The 24,087-nt window shown below is 41.0% G+C and overlaps 1 protein-coding gene and 1 long non-coding RNA gene across 15 annotated transcripts in view; both read right to left on the reverse strand.

The window, feature by feature from the left end:
- The window catches only part of SLC8A1 (solute carrier family 8 member A1), a 463,546-nt gene that overhangs the window by 165,139 nt on the left and 274,320 nt on the right, over positions 1-24,087 (reverse strand). The gene's annotated exons all lie outside the window — the stretch shown is intronic.
- The window catches only part of LOC129622957 (uncharacterized), an 88,386-nt gene continuing 87,465 nt past the window's right edge, over positions 23,167-24,087 (reverse strand). Inside the window, exon 3 of the long non-coding RNA XR_008700200.1 lies at positions 23,167-23,538. This is a non-coding gene — a long non-coding RNA (uncharacterized LOC129622957). The remainder of the gene's footprint in view (positions 23,539-24,087) is intronic.

The raw sequence follows: 24,087 nt of genomic DNA on the forward strand, positions 1-24,087 counted from the left end.
AAATGGGTTTAAAATTTATTTCATATTTTCCCCCAGAAAACTGTGAGTCTTAACAAAGATATATGCTTCAAGGTAATGCCACCCTACCTTGGTCCAGCTGGTCCCTAGAGTGGGTAAATTTATCAGATTCTCCCAGATTCCTAGGAGACCATGAATGCCAGCCAGCATATTTGTTTTTGTTCATTTTCACAAGATTGACAGGCTCATTATGTTAATATTGACATCTCCACTTGAGAGCTCATACTGTGCAATTGTAAATTTGCATATGATAATGAGCAGACAATTATATCAAAGAGAACATTTGGACTGATGTGCAAGGCACCATTTAATTATAAGAACAGCAGGCGGACCGAGCCTTGTCATTGATTCTTCCATTCCTTCCATTTCATCTCCTTCCAACTTGTACTTCTTCCTAGATTTCCCTCCTTCTCTACCTTTTTCTCCTCTTTACTTCCTCCCCCAATCCCTTGATAAAAAAACCTATCTTTTTCTCTCTTTTTTAAGCCATCGCTCTATGGCTACACTTGAAACAAGAATTCTTTCCTCCTGTTGGTTGACATCTGCAAATGTGAGAGAATTTGAACATGACAAACAACAAGGAATTAGAAATAAACTGCAATGGAACAGTGTCTCTTCTCTCCCCCCTCCACAGTGGAAATGATGATATCCTCACCATCTGTACCCTTGCAGTCTGTGAGTGGGCAGAAAACCAGCTGGAGATGCAGTCCATGGCAGAAAGCCAGACCCTCAGCTTCTGGGAGGTCCTAACAGCTCATGATGCCTCCCAGCTATTGGACTATCTCTTGCCATGTACATTTAAAGGGAAAATGTAAAATATTTCTCCAAGCTGTTTTGTATAGAGAGGTTCTCCTACTACAAAAGGAAGTTGATATGAATGGAGGAGGGGATAGAATTCTGGTCTGAGTGTCAGAACCTCAGTCCTTAGGGTCCTCCTTTTTCAAGTAGGAAATACTGGGTCTATTGCTTTCCCCCTCTGGGGTTTGATTTTCTCATTTCTAAAGTGACAGCTTTCAGCTTTAAAGTTTCATGATTCTGTTGGAAAATACATGCAGAAATAAGATAAGAATGAAAATAGTTGGAGGATGCATGTATCCTTTACTTTGGTTGACAGTCTATGTTGAGTGAAATATCACTGCACTACCAAAACACATCTATCCTAGGCTCTTCCCTTCAATTAGCTGAGGAAATGTGATTACTCTGAGCCTGAGAGACTTGTGCTAAAAAGACAGAGGCAACGATTCTATTTGGTACCCTCACTGATACTACCCTGTGTCCATGTGTGTATCAGAATTGAAATTATGGCCATCAAAAAGAGAAAGGAGAGACAGTGGATGAAATGGTTACATAGTATCACAGACTCAATGGACATGAACTTGAGCAAACTCTGGGAGATTGTAGAGAACGGAGGAGCCTGGCATGCTGCAGTTCATGGGGTCGCAAAGAGTCGGACATGACTTAGAGACCGAACAACCCAACAGCCATCCCGGTTTGCGAACTGGAGAAACAGGGCTGACCGTCTGTGGGAACTGCTCCTGGTACAACACTGCAACTGTGAAATCCAACAGAAGCACAAGATGGGGATCCACATGGGAATATCTCTATGAAAAGCTGTCTTGTGGCCTTGTGCGTGCTAAGTTACTTCAGCTGTGTCTGACTCTTAGTGACTCTATGGACTGTAGCCCAGAAGAGCCCAGGCTCTTTTGCCCATGGGATTCTCCAGACCAGAATACTGGAGTGGGTTGCTGTGCCCTCTTCCAGGGAGATCTTCCTGAGCGAGGGATCGAACCTCCATCTCTTATGTCTCAGGCATTGGCAGGCAGGATTTTTACCACTAGCACTACCTGGGAAGCCCCCTGAAAACCATGAGATACACAACATTTTTATTCTATTCCTAGCATGAACATCCAAGGATATCAATTCCTCCTAATAAATGTCTTCTTATAACAGTCTTAAGGGACCTTCAAAATTCTACAGAAGAAGACAGAAGAGGCAATGGACTATAAAATCACTTTGGGGGATGGCTTCTTGGCTTCTAACGGGGTGATCCTCATACACTTGAAAACCAAGGCTCATAGGCCAAGATACATTTTCATAAATTTGAGAATGTGTATTAGTTGTGTTGCTGTTGTTTAGTCACTAAGTCATGTCCAACTCTTTTGCAACCCATGGCTGTTAGGCTCCTCTGTCCATGGGATTTCCCATGCAAGTATACTGGAGTCAGTTGCCATTTCCTTCTCCAGAGGATCTTCCTGACTCACGGGTCAAACTCACGTTTCCTGCGTTGGCAGGCAGATTCTTTACTATTGAGCGACCAGGGAAGCCCGTATTAGTTATGACCTAGCTCTCTATATATGTATATATTTATGATAAAAATGTCAAAATGAACATAAAAGACAAACCTGTTTTTCAAAGGCTTCATAAAGCAAGTAATTATCTACCATCTAAAGGGTTCTATTGGATATATTTAGTATTCTTTTTTTCTTTCTATTAAATTATATGTTCCCTTTGGGTCACATGTTTGCTTTATAAATGGGCTTGGTGGCTTTTTGTGTGTTTGTTTTATTTTTGACATTATTCAACACTTTCTGATGCTGAGGCCAGACATTCAGGGAAAAGCAAAACATCTGCAGAGAAGCCTGACAGCCTAGCCTAAATTCTGAGCTGGGTTCTTCCAGATTGTTTTCCAAGAACAAACCCCAGGCCTACTGGATACATAAGGTTAAAGACACTTCCTGTATCCACAGGGTTGGGCGTGTTGGCTCAATTCCTCCAACCTGCCATGTGGGATGTGGGGGCCTGTCACACCACCCTCTGATGCCTTTCCCTCCCTGCTGCTTGGGCCGCAGTGCTGGGGAGGTGGGGACGGAACACTTCTGCAACTGAGGACAGTAGATGACCCTACCCCACATTCAGTCCCAGAACCTCTGCAGCTCCACCTGCCAAAATATGGGGCTGAGTTCAGAAAAAAATTATATATGTCTATAAACTATATATGTGTATATATATTACATGTATATGTATATAAATACATCTATATATTCATAGTTCTCCACCTGAATCTTATATTTTGCTATACATACAAACTACATTATTTGTATATACTACATATGTGCATGTATAAACTATATATGTGTATATATATTGCATATACATATATATGCATGTATATAAATATATGTTCAGTTCAGTTGCTCAGTCATGTCCAACTCTTTGTGACCCCATGGACTGCAGTACGCCAAGCTTCCCTGTCCATCACCAACTCCCAGAGCTTACTCAAACTCATGTCCATTGAGTTGGTGATGCCATCCAACCATCTCACTCCCTGTTGTCCCCTTCTCCTCCTGCCTTCAATCTTTCCCAGCATCAGGGTCTTTTCCAACAAGTCAGTTCTTCACATCAGGTGGCCAAATTATTGGAGTTTCAGCCTCAGCATCAGTCCTGCCAATGAATATTCAGAACTGATTTGCTTTAGGATTGACTGGTTGGATCTCTTTCAGTCCAAGGGACTCTCAAGTGTCTTCTCCGACTCCACAGTTCAAAAGCATCAATTTTTCAGCACTCAGCTTTCTTTATAGTCCAACTCTCATATCCATACATGACTACCGGAAAAACCGTAGTTTTGACTAGACGGATCTTTGTTGGCAAAGTAACGTCTCTGCTTTTTAATATGCTGTCTAGGTTGGTCATAGCTTTTCTTCCAAGGAGCAAGTATCTTTTAATTTCATGGCTGCAGTCACCATCTTCAATGATTTTGGAGCCCCCCAAAATAAAATCTGTCACTGTTTCCATTGTTTCTCTGTTTGCCAAGAAGTGATGGGACTGGATGCCATGATCTTAGTTTTTTGAATGCTGAGTTTTAAACCAGCTTTTTCACTCTCCTCTTTCACTTTCATCAGGAGGCTCTTTAATTCCTCTTCACTTTCTGTCACAAGGGTGGTGTCATCTGAGTACATGAGGTTATTGATATTTCTCCGGGCAATCTTGATTCCAGCTTGTGCTTCATCCAGCCCGGCATTTTGCACAATGTACTCTGCATATAAGTTAAATTAGCAGACTGACAATATACAGTCTTGATGTACTCCTTTCCCAATTTGGAACCAGTCTGTTCATTCATGATTCTCAGCCTGAATCTCATAGTTGATACAATCCTTTTAACTATGTTCTAGCTGGGGAAAATTATTTGCTGATCTTAGCTCATTTTAAAGAACTCCAGTGTACTTTGGAGGCTTCCTAACATACCAGCGTACTTCCAAATATTGCAGAAAACCTTTTTAGATATACCATAGGGGAGCAATCTTTTAAACAAGTTCTCAACACACAGGTCTTAAACAGATGATGACATCTGACTCACTATGTCCCTGATATTCACTTACTATCAGCTCCTGAAAGAAAATTAGAAAATCAGAGGCAAACTACAACAAAACTCCTGTAAAAAAGCAATGACAACTGTATCAATGAGCTCTTTATTACTCTTTCTGTGACCTTTTCATCGTTTTAGACCCTCCTCACAGGCAGCCTAATGATGGCAGGACAATCATCAAGGACATCTCAGAGAAAGGAAACTGATTATTGAGATAGCCACTATTTTCAAGAGCATAATCAGATCACATTACGCCAACACTCCCTCTGACACAATCTAGTCTTTCCTGGAATTAATTAAAGCAATTAATTCCCTCCTCTTTCAAAGCAGAATGATTACACAAATAGATAATTTTCTAATCCATACCCATAAGGCACGTTGATTTCTCTGCACTTTGCTCAGTATGCCAAAGAATCTAACTGAACTAAATTACCCCTGTTCTTTATATGACCTTTCAGAAATTCTCCATCAAATTTGTCTGCTTTGTTTTCCTCTCTGGTCGGATAGCAGAACCACATTCGTGCATGGACACAGGACTCCAAGGTTAATTAAGCCTTTTGCCCAGCAAAGATGGGTGATGCCCACCTATGATGGCAGTGACAGGATGCCACAGGACAGGAGAATAGCTGGTGAGCACGCTGACAGTCACTGCATAGTTTTCTGCAACAACAATTTCCCTGTGTGGGTGATGCTGACAATAATTAGGCAAACAGAATGCCAAACAATTGTAAGAAAAGCTGTCAAACATTTTTATTATCCCCTGCACAAGTCTGTGATTTATCATCACAGAAAAAGCACATTTAAAAAAAATCTCGAAACAGTGACATTTTGTTCAAATTACAACACAGCTTCCCTGACTGCCTGTGGACTGACATCTCCAATGTCGGAAGTAACGCTCGGCAATTTGTTCCCATCAACTGAGCAGGTCTCTGGAGTGGGCTCCAGCCACTGCTAGGAAGAGCTGATGTGCTAAGAGCAGGAGCAAAGGATCTCTCAATGCATGGGATAACAACTGCCTTCAGACATCAAAATAAAATAACCAACACTCATATTTCCTTCTTCGATTCTTAGGGTCACACTGGTTCTAAAACATGATATATTGTCTTCTGCCCCAAGGCTCCTACCCATCATCTCTTTGTCCTTCTTCACCCAAGACCCCATCTGGGGTTCTGGACTTGGTCCAAGTGCATTTTAAGGGTTCTGATCTTTTCATGAGAAAACCAAATTTCCTGATGATATCCCCATTGGTTATAATTGAACCAGCAAGAAAAAGAAATGGCAAACAGTTTTAATCTAATCTACTTTCTTTAGAGTTTGGCATAGTTTGAGGGATACATTCTTATACATTGAGAGAAGTACTGCAAGATGTTCTTTCAGAGATGTGGAGTAAATATACAGATGTAAGGTGCTAATAATATTGTTTTGTAAAATGTCTGTGGGCCATCTCTAAATTAGGTACCTGGATTGCTAAGTGTTTAAATGGACCTTGTGGTCATTTAATCTACCTTTTCAGCTAATGAGGGAAAGCTCGTCTATGAGATTCCTTGTGGATATTCTAAGCTGGAATGTTTCCAAGCATGGGGATGAGGAGCCCTCCCATTGCAAACACTTGGCTGCTAAAAGATCAAGGACCTGGATCTCCACTGTCTTCCACAGCCGCTCCCACTCCTTCCTCAACATTAAGATCCACTCAACATGGAGAGCTCCTACCTTCTAAATATTGTCTTACCCTCTAGATGGTACCTTGTTTGAATAGCCATTTCTTTCTACCCTGTTGTAAGAACTCCTTCCCGCTCCTTTTCTCACCTTTTTTTTTCAATCTTTATACCTACAAGAGTACCTTTTCTCCTCATGATCCTCTTTTGCTAGAGTTTGGACAGTTATTGAGTATCATCAGTATCTTCATTTTATTTTGGTAGATTTTGATTTTCAGAAACAGACAATAGTCATTTTACTTGAAATATGGCAAATCATGTATGTTTGTTAGTGCACAGAGTAAACGAGCTTTAATTCTCCCTTGACCATGTTATTTTCTTCTAATAATTTTTTCACAAACCATTCAATACCTTTTGCTGATTGTTGGCTGCCCAGGAACCCTCTTACTAGATTAATCCCAACTGGATTTTCTAACCATATTTCCCACCAAAATGCACGTCCCGTATCTTATGCCTAAGAAAGCTGATAGTGAATTGAATGGCCTAATTTAAACTAGGGTATTCACAGCTTGTATCTGAATACTTTAATTTACTTCAACCCAATGAACATTTATACATCAACAGTGATTCATTTCCTTAGCCTAAGAAAGTAGACAGAGGTTTGATTCTCTCTCTTTCACACTTGTCTTTATATACAAATATGAATTATACACTATAACCTGCATATATAACTCTGAAATCTGTTTATCAAATGCAAACCATAAAGGAGTACCAGGTAAGGGATGTACAGAGCTCACTAAAAACCCATCTCAGCTACAACTCATCTCAGAACAACTCAAAGGTCTACAGCCTGGAAGGCAAATCCATGGTATCAACTTTGAAGATAAAGAATGGTTTCATGACCAACATCAAATCAATTTTTAACATTTCTATCCTACTCTGACCTAGGATGGTCCAAAACAAAAGCATTAGCTGTAAAGATCAAATTAAATAATTTTCTTCTAGAATTCCCTCTTGCCAAAGTTAATGACTGAATAAATTCAGGGACAGATAAATTTATATAACTTATACCCAGAGTCACTGGAGGAAAGGTAATACAAATTCACACTTCAAATAAAGCAGATGTCGATGCTTTATACCATATATAAATATGGTATACCATATATAACCACCATCTCTGAAACACAGTGGCTAACTTTATACATCTGGATCCATTCAGGCAAGAAAGAGAGCCATATAGTTTTCTCTCACTCATAGTCAGACCCAAGAGTGTGTGGCAAATATTTCAGAAATAAAGTTTCTTCAAGAATTTTCCATTTTGTTTCCATCCAGAAAATAAAAAGGGGAGGCGGTAGATATCCTAACATAGCCACAGCTGGGAATATAGTTTGGTGAAAATATAGGAAAGAAGAGAGATGAGGGACGCCTATATATTTTTCTTTACAATGTGAATATATTGAGCATAAAAAGATCACAACAGAACCAAGTAAAATCGGCTCTTGTTGTACTTTGGGAAATATTGGTTCTGAGGATTTTCTTCCATAACAAGGTGGTCTGTTCTATCACACTAACTGGAAGGCCAGTCTGGGGTGTGCTCACTGGATGCATCAAGATCAATTACCCCTGCGGAGTTTCTCTTCTGCAGGAAACAGGGGAACGCCAGGCCATCAGTATTCTGTACACACACTAACAGCTTGTGCTTGCAGAGACAATCATATTTCAGCTCCTTTCAGATTCCATTTATTGGTTATTTTCCCCTTTGGCACAAAAGGTTTCTCCTCAGTACTAAGCAGGGGCACCAATCTAAGGGAATATATTGGAAACTGCCCTCCTGGTATTTTGCTAGGGTTCTACTGGAGTTGAAGTGCTCACACAAAATGGGACAAAAGTTTTAGGGTGTTCTGGGGTGACTTCAATCCCAAGGTCTCACTCGGTTGACTTGATTTCCTGCTCTTAGAGATGTAGGCCATGCTAGTTTAGGATGGGAGGTCTGGTAGACCCTGAATATGAGGCAGTTTTTACATCAGCCATTAGAAGACCCCATGCTATCCTGAATGTCAAGTTACTATGGCTTCATTTATGAGCAGGTGTGGATGAATTATTTAACAGGAAAAGGTGGGAGTGAACACTGCATGGTAATGCAGCTCAATAATAAGTGAAAACGTTTTATCTCACAGGTTCCTTCCTAAGACAAAGAGAAAATGTGACGGGGCAGATATCAAGGGATTTGGGGATAGGTAAAAGATCATTCCTTAAACAATCTTATCAAAGTTTATGATTTTGTATTCTTTTGTGTAGTATCTGTTTAGTGCTTTCTCCATAAGTAAATTGGAAGCTCCATGAGTACCAGCCACGTGGCTGCTCTGTTCCTTGCTATATTGCCAATACCTACTATAGTTTTTGGCACACAGAAAGAAAGAACAAATAAACACTCTGTCTCCTTTAAACCAATAGTTACCATTCTTCTCCAAGTGAGAAGTTGGTAAGGATTTTCTTGAGGTTTGATGATGACCAAAGCCAACATTGGAATGGAGATTAGCTGGTAAATGTGGTCTTTGATCTATTGGGGATTCTGGTAATATGTGACCTGGATATCAAATGAGTATATTCTATTATGTCCTAGACCACTGTGGTAAAAATTGTTTATTATAAATTTTTTTAGGTTGTAAAATTTTAAAAAAATATTGTTTTAAAGAAAAAATATAATAGCATCCATTTGTTCATTAAAAAAAATATTTTCTGAGTCCCTACACTGTGTCAAGAACTATTCTGGATTTATGGTGAATATGAAATCAAGATTGCCGGGAGAAGTATCAATAACTGCAGACACGCAGATGACACCACCTTATGGCAGAAAGTGAAGAGGAACTAAAAAGCCTCTTGATTAAAGTGAAAGAGGAGAGTGAAAAAGTTGGCTTAAAATTCAACATTCAGAAAACTAGGATCATGGCATCCGGTCCCATCACTTCGTGGCAAATAGATGGAGAAAATGGAAACAGTGACAGATTTTATTTAGGGGGGCTCCAAAATCACTGCAGATGGTGACTGCAGCCATGAAATTAAAAGAAGCTTTCCCCTTGGAAAAAAAGCTATGACCAACCTAGACAGCATATTAAAAAGCAGAGACATTACTTTGCCAACAAAGATCCATCTAGTCAAAACTACAGTTTTTCTGGTAGTCATGTATGTATATGAGAGTTGGACTATAAAGAAAGCTGAGTGCTGAAAAATGATGCTTTTGAACTGTGGAGTTGGAGAAGACACTTGACAGTCCCTTGGACTGCAAGGAGATCCAACCAGACCATCCTAAAGGAAATCAGTCCTGAATATTCACTGGAAGGACTGATGCTGAAGCTGAAACTCCAATACTTTGACTACCTGATGCAAAGAGCTGACTCAGTAGAAAAGACTCTGATGCTGGTAAATATTGAAGGCAGGAGTAGAAGGGACAGCAGGGGATGAGATGGTTGGATGACATCACCAACTCAGTGGACATGAGTTTGAGTAAGCTCTAGAAGTTGGTGATGGACAGGGAAGCCTGGCATGCTGCAGTCCATGGGGTCATAAAGAGTCAGACACAACTGAATGACTGACCTGAACTAAACTGGCAGATGGGTTGCTCATGGAATTTTCACTGTAGTAATGCATCTGTCACTGGAACTGGTTGGCATAAAGGCCAAAATAGCAGTTTTAGGCCAAACTGTTCTACACAAATTATATGAGACCAGAGAGATTAGCTAAAATGTTGTTCGTATTTAGTTCTCCTGCCAGAGCATTCACCAACTAACCTGGCAGGAGGTGAATCTGGAAGCACAGAATGAAGTGGGGAAAGAGGTACCCAAGGATCATGAAGGAACATTGTTCTCATCAAATGGCCCTCCTGTAATTCCAGAGAAGGTAAGATATTTAAGCACTGAAATGGCTTCATGAGGCAACACCAACTCCAAAGTTGTTCTACAGTTTGAACATCCCTTCAATGAATGACTTGAGGTTTGAACAACCTACAGAGCAGGCTCAAAGCATAGGTTGGAGACTCAGCTGACAAAGATAATTTAAGTCATGCCTTTACTATTTGCTGGCTGATTCATGAGAAAGTTTCTTAACCTTTCTAAGCATCAGTTTTACCTGTAGAGTGGTGATAACAAAACTGACGTTATGGGGTCACTGTGAATACAACATCAAATAATATACTGCATTCTTAGCATGGTAAGTGACACATACAGCAGCTGAATTAGTGTTAGTTGTTATTATTAAACAGAGAGAGAACATATTTCATTAATGATTAATCACAATACTGTGATTCATAAAAACAGTATACATAATTTGTAGGTAAGAAAATTGAGGCTTAAAGGGGTAGAACATTAGTACTTTCATTGCTTCTAGGATTCAGGGAGGATTTATATTTCACCTTCCCCTTAAAGTTTGACACAGCCACGTGACTTGCTGTGACTAATGAAATGTACAAGAGAGAAGCATGTGCTGGTTTTGGGTGGAAGCCTTTAAAAGCCACGTTCCCTTCCCTGTACCATCACAGTGATGTTCCAGGAAAAGGAATGTCCAAATCTTGAGTCCTGAAGTGGGGACAAGGAAGAGCAGAGCCCTCTGCTAATGATGCCGGACATACAGCATGTGCAAGAAAGAAATCTCTGTTGTTTTAAGCCCCTGACATTTTTGGAGTTGTTTGTTTTTATAGCAAAATCTGGTTATCCTATCTTACCCAAGATTAAACACTATTCAGGTCTAGGATTCAAACTCAAGTCTTATGATATTAAGGCCGATCCTTACTGTATTACCTTACAGATATCCTTGTTGCTTCTTAGAAATAAAACACCCAGTGGGTATTTTAGCATATCAACCAGTTTTCTTCAGGAGAAAACTGATGTTCCTGTTGATCTTATCCTTGGCTTTGAAAAAAATTAATTCTTTTTTCCTACCGAGATAGAAAATTCTCTGAACAAAGGTTAATAGAAGGTAACTAAAAAGTTGGAGAGAGGTGGACAGATAATAAAACTGGTTGAAAAGCTGTATTCATTTTGCTGAACTCTTTATTTCCTGTAGGTTCATGACCTGAAGATTACATGGGATGAAGGGAGGCCCTTCTCAAAAGCCTGCAATTTTGTAGCTACAAAATCAATTTTTAAATGATTTATGTGGTGTTCTTCAGGACCAAAGGCAATGCTTCATTCCCCTGTGGTACTCAGGCCACAGCTAAGATGCTGAAAAATGATTAATGTTTATTTACAGCATGCCTCCCCTTATATATTACTGGAAACAAGATTTGAGAGCCTGGCATTTCTATAGCATGAAATTATTTACTGAGGGAAGTCTCAGGCAAAGAGAAAAAAAAAATCTACTAAAAAGCAAAGATCTCAATATACACTGAAAAAGCCATTTGAAAGCTTTTCTTAAGGCTATCTATTTCCATCTATTCAGTTTAACCCATTTTTCCATAAATGGGCCAAATCAACTTCCCAAGAAGAGTCACTCTTACATCAAATCATATCACCACTAACCTTCAAAGTGAGAGGAAAGCTTAGAATTACTGTAGTTTTTTTTTTCTCCATTAGACTAAATTCATAAGTTTCTAGATTGTGGTGCACGTAGCTTATTTAACTTCATTTGAGGTAAGTGTTCATTTTAAAAAGCTGCTATAAGGATGTCTCCTCTGAGCTACCATATACAAGTATTTCTTTCTTTCAAAACTGCAGAAGAACTGTATTTCTAGGCTTCCTACTCTTCAACTTGCCAGCCTCAATTCAATATTAACATCACTCAGCACCTGAGAACTATTTCTACCCAGGACAAGGTTTACATTTTTCTCATCAACCACACCACCCTAAAACTACTAGCCCAGAACTCTCAATAATTTGATAACAAGGGGCTATTTAGTGTCTCCTTTGAGCCTTGGGAGCTTTAGGTTTGAGGTAAAAGCTCTGAGTAGCATGGAGGGAGATTAGGAACTACTCTGAGAACAGTGGAAAGAAGTCTGCCCATTGCTTCTTGACACCAGAAAGTGAGAAGGCTGTGGAGAATGGTGCCTGCCATTTTATTTTGTACTATTTTCTAGAACAAATTTTCTAAAGGGAAGAGCTCGGAGAACTTGACTTGGCCAATTACCAGCACCACACTGGAGGCCATTCATAGATTTGTGTACACTTTGTACCACATCCTTTTCCTCAGTTCATTGAACACTTTCTCTTCGCTGGGCCAATGATTTTGGTTAAGCTGCAGGTGGAGGCCTATGGATCACTGTTTCTTGCATCATTAAGCACAGGCATGTCTCTCCAGTGGGCTGTGAATGAAATTAGTACTCTGCTTCTCTCTCACTAGCTTGGATGGTTTAAAAAGCATGCTAGCTCACCAGTAAATGACTTGAACTGATATGACTAAGGATAAACTATCCTGTCAAAAAAATTTTCACTATGCTGTGAAAGTGCTGCACTCAATATGCCAGCAAATTTGGAAAACTCAGCAGTGGCCACAGCACTGGAAAAGGTCAGTTTTCATTTCAATCCCAAAGAAAGGCAATGCCAAAGAATGCTCAAACTACCACACAATTGCACTCATCTCACACGCTAGTAAGGTAATGCTCAAAATTCTCCAAGCCAGGCTTCAGCAATATGTGAACCATGAACTTCCTGATGTTCAAGCTGGTTTTAGAAAAGGCAGAGGAACCAGAGATCAAATTGCCAACATCCGCTGGATCATGGAAAAAGCAAGAGAGTTCCAGAAAAACATCTATTTCTGCTTTATTGACTATGCCAAAGCCTTTGACTGTGTGGATCACAGTAAACTGTGGAAAATTCTGAAAGAGATGGGAATACCAGACCACCTGATCTGCCTCTTGAGAAATCTGTATGCAGGTCAGGAAGCAACAGTTAGAACTGGACATGGAACAACAGACTGGTTCCAAATAGGAAAGGGAGTACGTCAAGGCTGTATATTGTCACCCTGTTTATTTAACTTATATGCAAAGTACATCATGAGAAACGCTGGGCTGGAAGAAACACAAGCTGGAATCAAGATTGCCGGGAGAAATATCAATCACCTCAGATATGCAGATGACACCACCCTTATGGCAGAAAGTGAAGAGGAACTCAAAAGCCTCTTGATGAAAGTGAAAGTGGAGACTGAAAAAGTTGGCTTAAAGCTCAACATTCAGAAAACGAAGATCATGGCATCCGGTCCCATCACTTCATGGGAAATAGATGGGGAAACAGTGGAAACAGTGGCTGACTTTATTTTTCTGGGCTCCAAAATCACTGCAGATGGTGACTGCAGCCATGAAATTAAAAGACGCTTACTCCTTGGAAGGAAAGTTATGACCAACCTAGATAGCATATTCAAAAGCAGAGACATTACTTTGCCAACAAAGGTTCGTCTAGTCAAGGCTATGGTTTTTCCTGTGGTCATGTATGGATGTGAGAGTTGGACTGTGAAGAAGGCTGAGCACCGAAGAATTGATGCTTTTGAACTGTGGTGTTGGAGAAGACTCTTGAGAGTCCCTTTGACTGCAAGGAGATCCAATCAGTCCATTTTAAAGGAGATCAGCCCTGGGATTTCTTTGGAAGGAATGATGCTAAAGCTGAAACTCCAGTACTTTGGCCACCTCATGCGAAGAGTTGACTCATTGGAAAAGACTCTGATGCTGGGACGGATTGGGGGCAAGAGGAGAAGGGGATGACAGAGGATGAGATGGCTGGATGGCATCACTGACTCGATGGACGTGAGTCTGAGAGAACTCCGGGAGTTGGTGATGGACAGGGAGGCCTGGCGTGCTGCGATTCATGGGGTCACAAAGAGTTGGACATGACTGAGCAACTGATCTGATCTGATCTGATCCTGTCAATTGGAGAAGGAAATGGCAACCCACTCCAGTATTCTTGCGTGGAGAATCCCAGGGATGGGAGAGCCCGGTGGGCTACCGTCTATGGGGTTGCACAGAGTCGGACACGACTGAAGTGACTTAGCAGCATCCTGTTAATACAAGTTTTTTATTAAGCTCTCCTGGAAGTAAAAGATATATAAGCAAAGGGCAGAGGCTGAGGGCTTTCCTTTCCTGTTTGTAGCTTTTTTGTGTATCAAGTTCATCACTTATTAGCAAACTTTGGGAAGCCCACTTCAATAGGTTTGCTCTGTAAAAAGTGGGTAAACCTGCTTAAGATAGAGTAAAAATAAGAGGATTCTTCTACAACCATCAACTATTGAACACTTGCAATTATTAACTGGAACATAAAACAAGAAAACAAAAGAGTAACGGCTTTGCTGATGTGTTAACAAGATTCTGGATCCTTCCCTTGCAAGTAAAAGACTATGTTTGCTGAGTCACTAGATGAGTCTTATGTCTCCAGATAACTTCACCCATAATCCTTGTCCTTTGTAAGTGATGGAAGTGGAGGGAAGAAGGCAGGAAGAATACATGGACTGCTATCCCAGAAACTTAGTCACATTGACTAATGAATGCAGTGGGCTTGTCACACAGACAGACGACTATTTTTTTTTTTTAACATTTTCCTGTCATGCAACTATTCTGTGTATGAAGCCTTTCTTCTAAAGTCCTGTGGTTGTCTCTAAGAACACCAATCCAGAGAAAGACACTAAATTCTCAACACACTGTTCTGTAATTGTCTGCTTGGCCCCTCTCAGCTGCAAGTGCTGTGACGGTGGGGAACGTGTACTTGGCTGTGTTGCAGCAGCCATTGTGGTACCTGGGTGCAGAAGGTATTCAGCAACTTTTTACTGAATGAATAAATGAGAACAAAATGATAGAAACGCATAGTACATGCATTAGTTAAGTACCGACCATGGGGCAGGTTGTGCTAGGCACTTCATGAACCATATTTTGAATTCTAACAACTCTAAAAGTAGAAACTTTTTCTCATATTATAGGAGAATAGACAGCTTCAGTGAGTTTCAGGCATGTGTCCAGCACACGGAGACTCTCCTACAGTGATTCCCTCCTCTGTGATAATCAGGGCTCTCCCACACTGTGTCCTGTGAGTGTCCTGGGACCGGTCAGCAGGAAGGCACGAGGAAACTCGTGAGTGATAGCTTACCTTCCCCTCTGAGCGCTTATCTCTTGGTCAATAGGATGGGAGGGGGAAGGGAAATGGAATTAGGGAATTGTGGTGGGTGATCTTTTATCACATCGAATCCTGAAAATGAACTCATCATGCTGACATTAACAGTCTTACAATCAAGTGAAAGTCCGGCTTCCCTTGTGGGTCAGCCGGTAAAGAACCTGCCTGCAATGCAGGAGACCTGGGTTCGATCCCTGGGTTGGGAAGATCCCCTGGAGAAGGGAAAGGATACCCACTCCAGTATTCTGGCCTAGAGAATTCCATGGAGTGTATAGTCCATGGGGTCACAAAGAGTTGGACTTATAATCAAATGAGTAATCAAAAGTTAGGAAATACAATATCTCTTATATGTGGAATCTAAAATGTGATACAAATAACCTTATTTACAAAACAGAAACAGACTCACAGACATAGAAAACAGACTTATGGTTACCAAAGGGGAAAGAGGGCAGGGAGGCATAACTTAGGAGTTTGGGATAATCAGATGTAAACTACTACAGATAAAAAAGATAAACAACAAGATCCTAATATAGCATATAGCACAGGGAACTATGTTCAATATCTTGTAATGACCTGTATATAAAAGAATATGAAAAAGAATATACATATATATTTGTATAACTGAATCACTTGCTGTACACCAGAAACTAATATAACTATACTTCAAAAAAAAAATTAAGAAAGAAGAAATTACTTATCCCAAATTCCAGGCCATGGTGCATACGCTATGGGTGCTAACGATGAAATTTCCTGGGGCCTGCCCCAGACTCACTAAGGTGGGATTCTTAAAAAACAGGCCCAGGAATCTCCATTTTTAGCAATTCAATAAATAGTTCTTAACACAAACTAAAGTTTGAGAAATGCTGTACTGGTTCATCTGCCTCTAAATGTACATTCTCGGGGCAAGAAATTTTTCATGCACTGGCACAACACTATTAGCTAGATGGTCTATAAATAGAACTGTCCCTTTAGCAAACGTTAGGGTTGTCTTTGCAGCTCAGAGTACGGGGAATGCCTTGGTACCCGCCCCCCATTAATGTTAATGGGAATCATGTGGTTAATTCTCTATACTTCAAGCTGAAAAGTGTTCCCTTTAGAGCCAGGAGAGGCTATATTTAATCAAACCATCTGGATTCCTATGCACATGTATAAGGGCAAAAAAATAGGTCACAGTTGGTAAACTACATTCTGGAAACTATTCCATTGTATCAATAAACCCCAAAGCCCTGAGAGGGCTCCTCTCTCCTTGGTGAGTCACTCCCTTGGTGAGTGACAGGCCCGGAACCAAGAGAGGTCAGAGAGAGTGCAAACTTAAAGGAAAAGGAGTTTCAGTAGCAAGGAAACACATAAAGCAAATCATCCCCTAAAGATAGAAGTACAGAATAAAGTTGTTACAAACTATTAACCTCCCCAAATAACACACTTCAACTCCAAAATAACCTCACTTGCTGTTTAAGGAGCAGCATGCGATTAAGAAACACAATTTGGAGAGCACAAAAGCTTCAAATGGGAACTCAGGATGTCCTCGAGGCTTGCAGACACTCAAGTGCCTGTGAAAACCATGAGGACAATGGGTCTATGACCACGAAGAGAATCAGGGCACTTCACATCAAAGGAGCGGTGAGCCTTCTCAAGCCTCAAAGAACACAGTTCTATTATTGACTGTTTCTATCGGCTTAGCCAAAAAAGATTGTTCGGGTTTTTCTATAGGATGTTATGAAAAACCCAAATGGAAATTTTGGCCAATCCAATATAATATGAGAGATGCTATAGAACCACATGAGAAATTTTAAAGCAAGAAGAGGATTTATTGAGCTCAGTCTGAATATGAACTTGAGCTCTGTCAAGCATGGGAGCAGAAAGCTACTGATTGTAAGGGAGCCTGAGGGCCAGAGGGTACTTACTTCTGTAGGTTGGAAATCCTACACAGCTCTCTCACCAAAATCAAAGTGTCAGCAGGGCTGTGTTCCTATCCAAAGGCACCAAGGGAGAATCTGTTCTGTTGCCTTTTCCACCTTCCAGAGTCCACCCATACTCCTCAGCTCATAGCCCCTTCCTCTGTCTTCAAAGTCAGCAATGTAGCATCCCTCTATTCTTCCATAGTCACATCTGCCTCTGACTGCAGACAGCAAAGTGTCTTTGCTTTTAAGGGCCCATGTGAATAGACAGGTTGTGTGTGTGTGTGTGTGTGTGCGCACGCGCACACACACACACAGGAAAGGAGGGGGGGCATTATTCTGCTGACCACACAGGGTAAGAGGTAGGTTCCCAGAGGTTCAAAGGTGCCTAGGTAGGAAGCTAGGAGGAGGCTATCTTTATGGGCCTTAGGGCTGGGGCTATCTTTCCAGGATCTTTTAAGTATACAGTTTAGGCTGGTTTTGTATTCTTTTTTGGCTGTGTTGCGCAGGCTGCAGGACCTTAGCTCCCAACTGGGGATTGAACCCACACCCTCGGTAGTGAAAGCAGAGAGTCCTAACCACTGGACCACCATGGATTTCCCTCAGGCTGGTTTTTTTTAAGTATTTATCCTAGGAACTTTATTTTTTTTCCCCCCTTGGGGTATAGCCAATTAACAAAGTTGTGATAGTTTTAGAACTATCACAGAAAGGACTCAGCATGTATCCATTCTCCCCCAAAATCCCTTCACGTCCAGGCTGCCACATAACATTGAGCAGAGTTCCATGTGCTATACAGAAGGTCCTTGTTGGTTATCCATTTTAAATATAGCTGTGTGTACATGTCTCTCCCAAACTCCCTAACTATTCCCTCCCCCTCCACCCTTTCCCACTGGCAACCATAAGCTCGTTCTCAGTCTGTCTGTTTCTGATTTGGATGCAAGCTCATTTGTACAATTTCTTTTTAGACTCCATATACAAGGGATGTCATATGATATTTCACTTTCTCTGTCTGACTTAATTTACTCAGTATGGCACCTCTAGGTCCATCTATGTTGCTGCAAATGGCATTACTTCATTCTGTTTTAAAGCACCCCTTTCCTTTATCACTTTCATTGGTGCCATCAACATTATGGCACATCCTCTCTTGCTTGGATTATACACTCATCCTTCCTCACTGGTGCCCTAGGGCCCTATACCCAACCTGCCCTGCCTCAGGCTAACTTGCCACAGAGCAGTCAGAGGAATTTTTAAAAACACAGTCATGTTAATCCTATGTTCACATCCAGTCATGTCACTCCCACGTTCAAAATCCTTTAATGTCTTTCTCTCATACTTAGAACAAGCCTCCAAAGCCCCTTGCCATAGCCGACAGAGCCCTCCCTGGCCTGGCCTAGGACTCTTTTCTAATCTACCCTCAGCTTCCTCCCCAAGGTCACTGGGCACCAGAAACAGTGCCTCTCTCTGTTCCTCAAGCTCCCCCGGCCAGCTCTTTCCTGGGCTTTAGTTGTACCTGGAAAGCTGACTCCAGATCTTTGTATGATGTCTTTCCTCCTCTTTCTTGACCCAAATGAAATATCATCTCCTCGGAGATCATTTCTGACCTATCTCACTACAATATCAAGCACTTTTTCATTCTCCATCCCCTTAACTTATGTATATATTTATTTTTCAAGTTCCTTATCACTACCTGATTGAGGGCAGGAGGAGAAGGGAGTGACAGAGGATGAGATGGTTGGATGGCATTATCGACTCAAATGACTCAACAGACATCAGTCTGAGTGAACTCTGGGAGATGATGAAGGGCAGGGAAGCCTGCTGTGCTGTAGTCCATGTGGTCACACTCAGACACGACTTAACAACCAACACTACCTGATGTTGCGTTTGTTTTCTTGTTGATTATTTGTTTCTCCCATTAGAATGCAGAAGTTACCTGAGGGCAGGGAATTCCCAGTGGAGAAGGCAATGGCACCCCACTCCAGTACTCTTGCCTGGAAAATCCCATGGACGGAGGAGCCTGGTAGGCTGCTGTCCATGGGGTTGCTGAGGGTTGGACACGACTGAGTGACTTCACTTTCACTTTTCACTTTCATGCATTGGAGAAGGAAATGGCAACCCACTCCAGTGTTCTTGCCTGGAGAATCCCAGGGATGGGGGAGCCTGGTGGGCTGCCATCTATGGGGTCGCACAGAGTCGGACATGACTGAAGTGACTTAGCAGCAGCAAGAACAGTGCCTTACACATTAAATATCTGTGTGGTAAATAAAGATTTAATTCAACACACATTTGTCGACCACCAACTTATAGGAGATGCTGTGATGCAGCAGTGAAAGAGAGAGACACACTCTTTCCTTTTCCTTCCAATGTCCCACTGATTGACTGGTTTTTCTATCCAGAGTCCACTTTTAATAATGCCCCAAGTTTATTTTTCAATTTCCATTTCCATCTCATGGCTCTCCCCTGATCTGATTCAATCAACACATATTTAATTGAGCACCTAACGTAGATCCATAATAGGTCCCTGTACCTGAAATAAGAACATCAGTTTTGGAGGTTCCTTCTGCTAGTGGCAATCATGAGAAGCAGATAAGGGGTAGGAAGTTTCTACACAGATTCCCACCTCTAATCCGACACCTTCCTTTTCTCATTTGAGTTAATTGACAAAGATGTAAGCATCTTCATATAATAACAGAAGCTCCCTAAATACTCAAAGGCTTTCCATAATGGAGGAGTCAGGAGACATGGTCCCAGTACCAACAATGCAGAGACTGTTCCCTACGTACTGGGTAAGGTCACTGTACCTCTGCAAACCTCTAGACATGGGTATAGAAGTCACACTAGCTGACCCCCCAGCCAAATTAGAGTAAGCCTGCAAACCTAATCCCCATCCTAGTCTAGGTGGCACTATACTGGGCAGTGGCATTTTAATATTTTCCACTTCTTGTTCACCATTGTGCTTGCAATTTTATGTTTTACTTAGAGAACATATGCTAAATAAATGTTTCTAAATTAGCCTGAGCTAATTTCACCCTTGAGCTCACTCTGCTACCACTGCCTATAGCAAATCAGATAGAGCACTGACACGCGCTCTGCATGTACTACAAGATGTGTGATGCAGAGTTAGTTTGGGCTCCCTGTGGGAAGATGCACACATTCCAAACACTCTTTGCAATTAAGAAGTCTAAGGAGATACTTTCTGTGAATGGATAAGCCAAGAAGAAGCTCCATAAGGTGCACAAATCCTGGTCCTGCTCACCGATTTGTGGGGGAAAAAAGCTGTGTGTCAGGAACTTCACTTAAAGTATAAGCAATATGGATAGTCCCTAAGTACTCAATAGGGTGTCCAAAATTAGATGCTATTTATTAGCCCTAATAAGGGCGAAGCATAACCCTATACTTTGAAAGTGAGGCTCAGTACTCAGCAATTTGCTAAATAAGGTTGTTAAGTGATATCATGGTATTTTGAGGTTACTCTGAACTTTTCCTCTCTCTGGTTCATTGCCTCGGGATGGGGCGAAATTCCTAATAAGTGAATCACTTAAAGGTACTTGCCTAGCAATGGGGATGAGGATGAAAAAAAAGAAATAGTTAATACCATGTGCCTCTCTTCATTTTAGAGCCGTTGGACTGTCAGTCTCCTGTCTTAGAACACTGAGAGGGGGTCCTACTTCTTGGGACTCCCAGGAACTGCTGGGTGTTGGTACTTAGGCATGAGGCCATGCCTTCTCTGATGTCCCCACCCTTCAGCTCTCTGTTCCTGTATAAAGAAGGCATCGTATCGTTGCTTCTAGACCATTCTGTCCCAGTTGCTCATTTCCTTCACTGAATAGTCAGGGGTCAGAGGGCCACAGGAAGATATGGAGCAGCCCTTCTGAATGACATACACTGGGCGCTGCAGCTGTCCAGCTGTGTGCCTCCCAGGAAGACATTCTCATACTTGTCTTCAACCCAGGACACCTGGGGCACCACATCTAACCATGCTACTAGCCCAGCATATTGATTTATCCACATCTGCTCATTGTGGAAACAAGCACATACTTTCTAGGATTAAAAATAAACTAGTAACAGCAGAGCTTGGCTGTCCAGCCCAATACCAAAGGGCAATGGAATTTGTGTCCCAAGACTTTCCAACCACAGCCAGGTCAAAGGCCATGGAGTGGGGCAGTCCTGAAAATAAGACTGGTGCAGAGATCATTCAACTCTATGTGGGTGGAAGTGAACAAGAGATGCGAAACTTTCTTGATCATTTGACATCAATGCTCAGGAATATAAGCTTTGGGAAAGATTAGGTAATGATACAAGCATACCAGCAGCTTCTATTTATGTTGAGGCAAATCCAGATATAGATATTCTTGCTATTTTCATTGGAAAACTAATTTCATCACTGACAGTAAATCAAATGCTATATAGCCACCTAAATCATTATAAATGACTAAAATCTATATGACTATAAATGACTATGTATCCCCAGAGAAAAGAACAAATGCTTATAAAATTCAAAGTGCCTCTACTTAGAACATGGTTGTTACAAATGAAGACTGGATCCCAGGAGGTTCTGTAAATGGACGGGGGTTGAAGCTGTGCTGTGCATCACCCACTTGGTTCTTCCCTTAAATTGAGGCCCCACAGAGAGACAAAATCACAATGGCACCAAGTGTCTATTTGACATAAGCAGTAGGTAGACCATAAATATATGAATTCATTCCTTTTTCTACTGCACAAGGGCAAATTTGAAACATTTTTATTTAATCTAAGATTTTAAGATTAATCAAGTTAGTATCAAAATATTGGATGAATGGTTAAATTTTCCAATTCTCACTTATTTCATATGTATGGAATAAGGAGTATATACTTGTGTTCTCTAATTAAAACACTTTGAAATTGGATCAAAACTACTGTACTATAGCTTCTGTTATCCTGGGATAAACAACAGCGGTACAGAGAGAAGACTGAAACGCCTGTAAATACCATTGTTGTTAAGTCTCTAGTTCTCACCATGAACTACCTACTGAACAGAGGGCCTATGAGACTCAAATCATTATCTTGTGAACAAAGGAGGAAACTGTCTTATGCGAAGGATCCACAGAGTTAGCTTGGATATAAACATCACTCAAATGTTGAATAAGTGTAATAGTTTTTGCAAATGAACCACTCTACCTATAGAGAAAATTAAGGTTAATCTGCAAAAGCAACATATTCTCTGTGGCTTGGGGCACAGCCTGATTTCATCAATGGAAGCAGGTCGCCTGGAAGGACAATTTGAACTTAAAAGTCAGAAGGCCCAGGTTTGAGGACTTTCTCTTTTTCTTGGCCCTTTAGTAACCTTAAGTAAGCCATAGTCCTCTGGTGTCTGATTTCCCCTGGCTTTAAAGATATCCACTTAAGGGAACATAATAGTCACAGTGAGAGGCAGGATCCTAGACCTGCCTACCTCAAGGAGCTTTGGGAGAGTCACAAGGGATAATGATATGCAAGGTGCTTGAAATACCCTAATAAGGCAGGGCCTTGAGCCTGTCCAATAAGCCTGGATGCTGTGTGGGGAGGTCAGCCTGGAAGGTGTTGGGGGCGAGGTACAGAGGGAGACTCACTAATGTCTCTTCAGGACGGTTACCTCACTCAAGATATGGAAGGTGAATACCCCAGCGTGGATCTCTACACGTATCATGGTACCAGCAGACTGACAGGTTCATTTGTCATAGCTCTTGTAATGCATTCTGAGAGTTGACTGAGCCCGAGGTGTTTATACGTGAACTTGTTCACAGATGTATATGGCTAGTTGTAAAAATCCAACACGTGAAATCTCCTGGTTTAACTATTGGCAATTTGATGCCTTTATATTGGCAAATTAAGCAACAGTTTGGCAAGTGTGAGTTTGGGAGCTAATAAATAGCTGCTTTGCCGTCTCTCCCTGTCCTGCATTAGTTATAAAGCCAGAGCCAGAGGAGAGGGCAGAGGGCAATCGGACTCTTTGCCTCTCTTTGTGACTATATGTTCCTTAAACAGATGTCTTCATAAAAAAAAAAAAAAAAAAAAAGTCAGTTAAATTGTTTCAGTATGTGGCAAGGACTAAGGAAACAAGCCCCAGAATTTTATTTCCATCTGAATCTCTAAGGCTGAATGAGAACAATGGTAGAAAGCAAAAGAGCCTTAAACAGATTTGATGCATTTTCTTCATTTCTAAGAATATCTATTCGAATGCATTATTCTCTAGCCAACAAAAGAAAGATGCCCTGCTCAGTCTTTCCTCATGGACACTGTAGTTTTCAAGGACAAAGACTCTGCTATCCAAGCAATCCAGTGATTTCTAATGATACCAAGGCCGGCAGAGTGGAGGACATAAAATACTCGGGGAGGGGTGTGGTGAAGGATAGCATTCTTCTTTCTTTGTCTTATGCAGGGTGTTGATAATTCTAGGAAACTACTAATTCTTTAATGTTTCAAAAGGCATTTTAAAGAGGCTACTGTTTTTATTGGACATCTTCATTCCAGGTTGGAAGAATCTCTTTATTCCTCAGCTCTGTTGACACCTATACGAGGCATTTCCCAGGGTTAAAATGATTCATATCAGAGAATTTATTCTTGACATTGGCTTACCTTGGGAATTAGGGGGGAAACTTAACTTTGTGTGGTGGTTCAGCTTAGAAAGGTTACTTTCAGTTAAATGACCTAGGTAAGAAAAGTCTACAATAGGACAAAGAGATTCTACCTAGCAGAATTATTCAACTAAAAATAATGTCATAGGTAAATTAAAAACTGATGACCAAGTCCTACTACGGGAACTATAGGATCGCAGTATAAGGGGCAAGGATATAGGAAGAGGAAGTTAATGTAATAAAAATATATCTGGTTTATGCTGATGACAATAATATCATATATTGGCATATTCTGATTCTACCACTCACTAGCTTTATTACTCTGACAAGTTACATTGTCTGTGCCTCAGTTTTCTCATCTTTAAAAGAGGGATAGTAATCGTAGCTACCTTATGATGTTGTCAAAAATTAAATGAAATAATCACTGATAAGTTCTTAGCACAGTGTCTGGAATATTGTGAACACATGGCAAAAATTAGCTGC

Source organism: Bubalus kerabau, chromosome 11 (genome assembly GCF_029407905.1).
Source record: "Bubalus kerabau isolate K-KA32 ecotype Philippines breed swamp buffalo chromosome 11, PCC_UOA_SB_1v2, whole genome shotgun sequence".
NCBI lineage: Eukaryota > Metazoa > Chordata > Mammalia > Artiodactyla > Bovidae > Bubalus > Bubalus kerabau.